Here is an 8,804-nt window from a genome sequence, read left to right as displayed (position 1 = left end):
ACCCGGCTCCCGCTAAGCCTGCTGGGAATTGTAGTTTCCAATGGCCTCTTTGGTTCCCGCAGAGATTCTTTGTGTATCAAGAGCTGGAGACAGGTGTTGACCGCAGCGGGGGAAAAAGTGGCTGGGTGCTTTTCACATTCTGGCCCTGACACCTGTGCCTTTGACTTGTATGTCGCTTTGGGGAGGTTGTTTAACTTTTTCAGAGCTGAAAAAACATATCGGCTGTGTAAGCCCTGAGGCCCAAGTGAAGAAGAAAACGTGCGAAGCCCTGATGGATTTCAGGGCGGTTTACTCTTCACACTTTCTGGTTGTTGGAAAAACACTTGAGCAGAAATGAAAAGGGCGGGTGAGAAATGTTCAAAAAGCACCTGGTTTTCAGGGTGCAGACAGTTCGTACTTCATTCCACCTTCTCTAGAGCTGCAGGAAATGTCATTAAAATTTAGAGATTTCTTACAGAGTAAAAAAAAAAACCAAAACAAAAAAAAAACAGTTTACACAGGTGTTCAAGAGTTGTTTCATTGAAGTTACGTAGTGCAACCCACTCCAGTGTTCTTGCCTGGAGAATCCCAGGGACAGGGGAGCCTGGTGGGCTGCCGTCTATGGGGTCGCACAGAGTCGGACAAGACTGAAGCGACTTAGCAGCAGTAGCAGCAGTGACATCTTATTTCAGAAGTTTCTTAAAGTCGTTCAAACTCTTCAGTGCTGGAATGGGAGATAGAGCGACCGTGATAAAATGACTATCTGAAAGATATTTCTACCTAAAAGACGATGGGTCTTCTAAAACCTTAGCAGCAAACAGCATAGCAAGGTTAGCTCATGATCTCTTGAGCGATTCCTCAGGTTGTTCATTGACTATTCAGGGCAGTTCTTGAGTTAATGTCACACAAAAATTAGTGAACAAGATCAACAACTTTGACTTTGTTGTTTCAGGCAACAAAGTAGCCTGAAATTACTGGCCGGCTAATTTTTCTGTTGATTTTTGCTTTAGGCTTTAAGGCTTTCCTCCATCTCCTAGACGCACGCCTCCATAAGAAAATACTTTTTGTAAACATCTAGACGTTTTGGATATATAAGTTACCATGTTTGTAATTTAACTCAAAATACTGTTCTAAAGCCTTAAAAATTTTTAAACAATGTATTTGAAAGTCTTTCTGTATCAATACATACTTAACATAAATGATTGTTTTTAATGGAGGCATATTATTCAATTTATTTCCTTATGTCTTATTGATCACTAATTAGGTTTTGGTTGTTACAACAGTGCTACAATGAGCCCTCATAAAGAGATATTTTTTCACACTTGTGGAAGTAGGACACATCCCTAGAAGAGGACTTGATTGGTGCATAAGTTGTGTGCATTTCTATTTTTCATATTTCTGTGGAAAAATTATCTTTTAAAGAAATTGCAATGGAAGTGAAGTAAAGTCGCTCAGTTGTGTCCAATTCTTTGCGACCCCGTGGACTGTAGCCTACCAGGCTCCTCTGTCCATGGGATTTTCCAGACAAGAGTACTGGAGTGGGATGCCATTTCCTTCTCTGGACTAATTCCTAATAACAAAATATTATAGCATCAAAGTAGGCATTATAAAAGCAGGCTATTATAATGTTGTGTAATCATGCCATACATTCTTGAACAAATTAAAAAAACATTTTTTAAGTTCATATATTCCTGATTATTAAAGAGAATAAATATACTTTGTAAAAATCATGTTTTGTATTAGATTATTCACTTTAAGATGATTTATAATAACTGTTTAGTTATTGAGAACATTGACCTTTTATCTGTCATGTTTTTAAAATATTTTCCCCAACTTTTTAACTTTTGACTTTTTAATAGGATTTTGATTGTAGATTTTTAATTTGTAAGTGGCCAAACTGAATAGTCTCGTAAACATTCTAAGCTTTGTGTTATGTTTAGAAAAATTTTCTAGGGTTATAAACAAATTAACCTGTCTTTTATTCTAGTGGTTTAAGTTTTTTCACAGTTAAATGTTTCATACAATTGGAGTTTGTTTTAATAAAAAGAGTCTGCTAGGAATTCAGCTCTATTTTTTTCCAAATGGTTAGCCAGTTGTCTCAACAATACTGATTAAATAGTCCATCTTTTTTTCACTGAATATGTATGTTGGTACATTTGCAGACAACTCTGAACTTTGAGGGCTTCCCTGGTGGCTCAGTGGTAAAGAATCCACCTGCAATGCTGGAGAACTGAGTTCAATCCCTGGGTTAGGAAGATCCCTTGGAGAAGGGAATGGCTTTGCATTACAGTCTTCTTGCATAGAGAACTCCCTGGACAGAGGAGCCTGGTGGGTTACCGTCGACGGGGTCACAAAGAGTTGTGCATGACTGAGCAACTAACACTTTCAACACTGAACCTTGAAAGTGCTTTCATATGTGTCATTTCATTTTTAACCTTGGGATCCCAGGTGTGGAAATAAGCCCAAGTGTGAAAGACTTTTGCTAATTCTTATAAGGGTTTGAGAGGTATTCTAGGAAGTCTGCATGGGGCATTCATTGCCATGAGGCCTGCTAGTCAGAGGGAGAAAGCTAGAAACAGGAGGAATTGGCATAAGGGAAATAATTCCATTGCGGAGCTGCAATGGAAATCTTAGGGTACACAAGGAATTGTTAGGGGAAACACTGACTGAAACCACCGCCTGACCAGGCGCCAGAGTAACTATTTGCATGAGTTATTTTATGATAGGAGAGCCTGATAAGGAACATGGAACTAACAAGAATTCATCAACTGGAAGAATTCCGGTAAAGTCAAAAGTCAGTAGGAGACACCAGCCCATATGTCCTATCCTCCCAGGAGCCTTCTCAGTGAAATCTGTCTTGGCTGGGTGATGCATGGGCCACCAGGAAGAACCCTGAGTCAGAATGATTGGCCAGAGACAATCTAGAAACTAATCTCATCACCATAAAACCTGAGATTGTGAGCCACGTGACAGAACAGTCCTCCTAGCTCACTTGCCCTTCTGCTTTCCACTGGGTGCACCTTCCCAATAAAATCTCTCCCAATAAAATCTCTTGCTTTGTCAGCACATGTGTCCTCCGACAATTCATTTCCGAGTATTTGACAAGAGCCCACCCTTAGGCCCTGAAAGGGGTCCTCCTTTCTGCAACAGAATTCTCAAAGTCCAGGAATGTCAGACCAAATCAATGTTGATGGGGATCCAGTCTGGCAGATGGATGTTGCAACAGTATTCCCTGTTTTCTGGCAACATTCTGTCTCTGATTGTGGGCAGTACCTTGCCAGGTGGTCTGTCTGGCTGAAGTAGTACCCTGGCTAACAGTTTTGAATTGTGAGTCAGAATCAAACTTCCTGGCTAGGCAGGGTGTCATATGATTCAGAAGAGGATTTAAGTCCTTGTGGGGAAAAGGAGAGTGGACTAAGAAACCAAGCAGCTACTTAGTCAGCAGATTGCAGAGACATAACTAGGATGTGAGAAAGGGCTTGAATTGACCTAGAGGCATCCCAGAGAACTGTGGAAAACCCACCCTTGATCTAGTTCCACAGCACAGAGGTCAAGACATACTCACTAAACTGTGGTAGCCCAGCGAAAGAGAAGTCAAAGTGTTAGTTCTTTAGTCATGTCTGACTCTGCAATCCCATGGACTGTAGCCCACCAGGTTCCTCTGTCCATGGAGTTCTCCAGGCAAGAATACTGGGGTAGGGAGTGATTCCCTTCTCCAGGGGATCTTCCTGACCCAGGGATTGAACCCAGGTCTCCTGCCTTGGGTGTGGATTCTTTACCATCTGAGCCACCAGAGAAGCCCATGGTAGCCCAGGGAAGTTGATAAATGAGGCCTGTATTCATGGTCTGTACTGTTCTATACTCTTTCCTGTGTAATACTGTAGTGTAAATTATTTGACACTGAGAGTGATAAGGCACCCCTGCTCAATTCCATCATTTGTTCATTCATCAAATATTCATGCTAAGCACTGTACTAAGTGCTGGAGATATAAGACAGAGTAAATGAAACAGAAAAGTTTCTGTTCTCATATGCTATAATCTTGAGATAGTAAGATAAGTAAATACAGGGTATTATTGTTGTTGTTTAGTGGCTAAATCATGTCTAGCTCTTTTGCAACCCATGGACTGTCCCACCAAGCTCCTCTGTCCATGAGATTTCCCAGACAAGAATACTGGAGTGGGTTGCCATTTCCTTTTCCAGGGGGATCTTCCCAACCAGGGATCAAACCCTTGTCTTCTTCATTGCAGGTGGATTCTTTAAGCCACCAGAGAAGCCCAGAGGGTATATTAGATAGTGATAAATGCTTAGGAAAAAGCTAAAGCTGGGTAGGGAGGTTAGATGTGTATGTGTGTAGAGGCATAAGAATATTGCCATTTTAGTGTGATCTTCACTGAGAAGGTGATATTTGAACACCGATGTTAAGGAAGTAAGGAAATAACCACGTGATTTCTTGGGGGAAGTATTCCAAGTGAAAGTGTGAAAGCTCAGAGGCAGGAGTGTGTATGACTTTTTTACAACAGTGAGGGGGCCAATGTGGCCAGGATGTAGTGAAAAGATGATGCTGGCAGTGACTCCAGCTATTACTTTCAAACTTTGGCTTTGATACAGAGAGTTAAAGTGAATGTATGTATAAGAAACTTTAGCTGGTTGGCATCCCTTGTGTAGAGAGGAAACACCCCATTCTAATGGGGTTATCACTAACAACTCCACACTTCTGATCACAGGAGGTGGGATTTGGCCGTAGATACACCGTGTGTGTTATGACAATATTGATTATTTGAGTAATGTGCAGGCAATCCCAACTGAGCCAGTCATTATGTTAAAGTTGGACAGGCAGCTGGCTCTGCCATTGAACCTCGTGTTATAATGCTGGAATTGAGGCCAACACTCATGATGGCTGCTCTCCACTGCTATGTGAAAGATGCCTACAGTGCTTTAAGAGGAAATGAAGCTGACACAGAAAGAAAAACAGTACTGTGAGATGGAGATGGAGTCGGCATGATTCCTGATTACCTATGTTGAATATCATGTTCTCTGTCCCTCTGCTCTCCAATCACACAAGTCAATATGTTCCTCTCCTTGTTTTTACTGAAACTGATTTGACTTGGATGTGATGGCAGCCATGAGTCCTGTTTAACAGAGTATTTTAAGATGATATGTGGTTCCTTGTGTAAATCCAGAGCCATCAGACTACCATGCATGAGAGTTTGGGTGCTCTATGTAAATTTCAATCTATTCTAGAGGAGTCATGATGAAGCTTTAGGCTTAGAGTGCCTGTGCCTGCCTACAGGTTAAGTCAGTTCAGTCGCTTAGTCATGTCCGACTCTGCAACCCCAAGAACTGCAGCACACCAGGCTTCCCTGTCCATCACCAACTCCCAGAGGTGACCGTGCAGGGGAAGTAGGCCAAACTATTACCCTACCTTGAAGTAACAGCTGAACTTTAGGAGTCTTAAGAATCTCCCTTCCACTCATGGTATTTCCTCATCCAGTGGTTACTTATGGTCTTTGGTAAACGTCAGTAATCTGGTTATGTTGTGAAAATTAACCGAGTTCAGGATGTGTTTATGGTCATCCTGAAAAAAAAGTACCTTCTGTTTGACAGTTTAGGAGGTAGTTCACCACAAAGTTAACAAGATTTTACTGTTTAATATGACTTGGGAAGGTAGTACATACTTAACACACACTCCTTAGAATCGGCCTTTATTACTAAAACCAATCTGACTGAAATGCTATCATGTTTATCTAATAAGAATGGAAAGAACATAGGCAGAACAGTGGGAGGGTCTTACCATTAGGACAGGATCGTCTCAATTGTTCCTTCAGGATGTCTCTCTATAATGAATGGCCATTGGATCCAGAGTGATCTCAATTTATGTCCAGGTCCTGTAAGTGTTAAGTTTAGGGAATCCATCCAAGATATGAAGAAGGCAAACACTGTAGGCAGAATCTGTGACATCAGAGAATTAGTAAGCATAGAATATATACATAGGTTAACTCTTATTCTAGGCTAGAAATGGTTTGAAAGCTCTAGCAGAAGCAAGGGCAGTGATTCTAGAAAAACTTCTAAACATACACAGACAGAATGGATTAGGTTGCAGTGTCCAATTTACACAAGACCTTTCCCCACCATACTTCTCCCCTTGTTTTAAACAATAGTAATTAACATTTATTGTTTGACTGTCATGCCAGGAATTGATCTAGGTGCCAGGAATCAAATAGAAAAACATGCTTACAATCTAATTTGGAACTCAAACTCTTGTATTAGGAAGATGTTAATTTATGATGTTATACTCTCATTATATGAATGAGAGTAACATGGAAGAACTTTCCACATGTAACTTAAGTTGGTTGAATTATAATAACTACTGTCTGAGTGAATGCTATAAGTTAAAAATGCATTTAATTATTTAAACAATATTTATGTGTAACAGCTGATTAAAAAATTATGTTGACAAAAATTTATGGCACACATATGTAACATGATGTATGATTTGCCCACCTAATTCCCTAAAGGAAAGGAAAGGAAAGTGAAGTTGCTCAGTCATGTCCGACTCTTTGCAACCCCATGGACTGTAGCCTACCAGGCTCCTTCATCCGTGGAATTTTCCAGGCAAGAGTACTGGAGTGGGCTTTCCTTCTCCAAGGGATCTTCCTGACCCAGGGATCGAATCCAGGTCTCCTGCATTGCAGTCAGATGCTTTACCATCTGAGTCACCAGGGAATCCCTCAAAGCATAACCTAATTCCCTAATTATGTTATAAATTGTTATTCTTGAAATTTATTATTTGACCATCATTCAAGAAACGTACTTCCTATAGTCCTTTTCTTTGGGAGCTCATCGAATCATTTCGTTTCAGTTTGTATTCCATTAATATATCTCTAGAGAATGCCTCTAACAGAGATATATATTTTTTTCCTTCAGAGAAGCTTTTTGAGCTTTTTTTTTTTTTTTTAAGATTTTGCCTATTGTACTCACAGATCTCTCTAGAGAGATTTGTAGATTAAATATCTACACAGACCATGATCATGTGTAGGAGGTGAGTTCTTAGAATGATTTGGGTTTGGAGGAGGAGGAGTATAGAGCTTCACTTCCTTCAAGGTTGTTTTTTTCAATAAAAACGGTTACTTTAGGTAGTCAGTTGTTCTCACTTGTAACTTTGTGTTTGATCTCTCTGCCATACTAGTGTTTTTAAAAGATATTAGAACTCTACTCAACTTGTGTTTTTATATTATTCAGTTTTTGTTGTTGGAAAAAAGCATTTTGCTGTTCTCACAGATTATTGACTATATTTTAAACCTTATTACCTATTAGGCAAGATCATTTTGATGGGCAAGTTTACATTGTAGTATGCCTCTAATTTATATCTTCGTTGTCTTACTGGAAGTAAATGGTGTGTTCTCTGGCATCCTGAGTAGATTAGAAGACTTTCAAGAGGCAGAGACGTTGAGAGAGATTCAGATAGTTTAATTCACTCTCAGGTAGATTGTGTCAGGGGTTCCCAAGACCATTCCCCAAATTTGATGATTCCCTAGATAGGCTCATGGAACTCAACATATGGGTGTACTCGTGGCTATGATTTATCCCAGTGAAAGAATATGAAGCAAAATTGGCAAAGAGAAAGACACTCAAGGTGAAATCTGGAGGAAACCAGTCATAAATTTCTACAAGTCCTCTCCCAGGGGAGTTGCACAGGAAGCAATTAATTCTGCCAGCAGTGAGCCATAAAACACGTGTCAGCTGTCCACCAGGAACATTCGCCTGAGCCTAGGACTCCAGTGTTTTATGCTGGGCCCGTCATACTGGCACATAGTGCTCATGAGACTGTGGTCACTGAAATTCCAGACTCACAGAAGAAAAGCAGATCTTCAGCATAAACCATATTGTTCTTACAGTCAGTTTAGGTATAGTGAGCTCTTGTTATCATTCAGGGAAATTTTCTGAATCAATTTCTCAGATGGCAACCATATAATAAAGCCTTTTTAAGGACAGCAGTCATAATCTCCTATTTTAACTCTTTTCTGCACATAAATTAAAAGGTAAGAAAGTTGTTTTTAAGTGAGGATTTTCTTATTTGCACTTATGAGATTGTATGCTTGTAGAAAAGCTATACTCCAGGTTCTGCTCTAAATACAAATTATTTTTCTGGAGATTTTTGAGAAAGGTGGGATAAACGTGCTGTAGTTAATTTAGTGAAACATAGCAAAACTAGAACTCTTTATACTGAAGGAGGTTATAATCAACATTGCTGTGCCATCTACTTGTCATAAAGTATGGGGACCCTAAGACCAGTGCAGTGAACATTAGTAATTGAATTAGTGATTGAACAGCAGAGCCTAGGGTGACGGAATGAATCCTGGGCTATTTAGCTGCAGTTGAGTGCAATTAGGTTCTGGACTAGTCCCTCTAACCTCCTTACTCTCCTTCATAAGCTGAACAACAAGTTGAAAAAAAAAAAGTTTTGTGATTACTTTTATTTATTTATTTATTTTTTCACACCACTGGCACAATTAATATACTATAGGAAATAGTTATACAGAAATATATACGTTGTCAATGCTCTTTGGAAAACTACATAGTACAATACATATGGTCTTTTTTTTTTTTTTTCTCCCAAATCTTCCCACCCTCTCCCTCTCCCACAGAGTCCATAAGCCTGTTCTATACATCAGTGTCTCTTTTGCTGTCTCGTATACAGGGTTATCATTACCATCTTTCTAAACTCCATATATATGCATTAGTATACTGTATTGGTGTTTTTCCTTCTGGCTTACTTCACTCTGTATAATAGGCTCAAGTTTCATCCACCTCATTAGAACTGATT

The sequence above is a fragment of the Bos indicus genome, chromosome 1, assembly GCF_029378745.1.
Source record: "Bos indicus isolate NIAB-ARS_2022 breed Sahiwal x Tharparkar chromosome 1, NIAB-ARS_B.indTharparkar_mat_pri_1.0, whole genome shotgun sequence".
In the NCBI taxonomy this organism is placed as follows: Eukaryota; Metazoa; Chordata; class Mammalia; order Artiodactyla; family Bovidae; genus Bos; species Bos indicus.
This window is presented reverse-complemented; position numbering follows the sequence as displayed.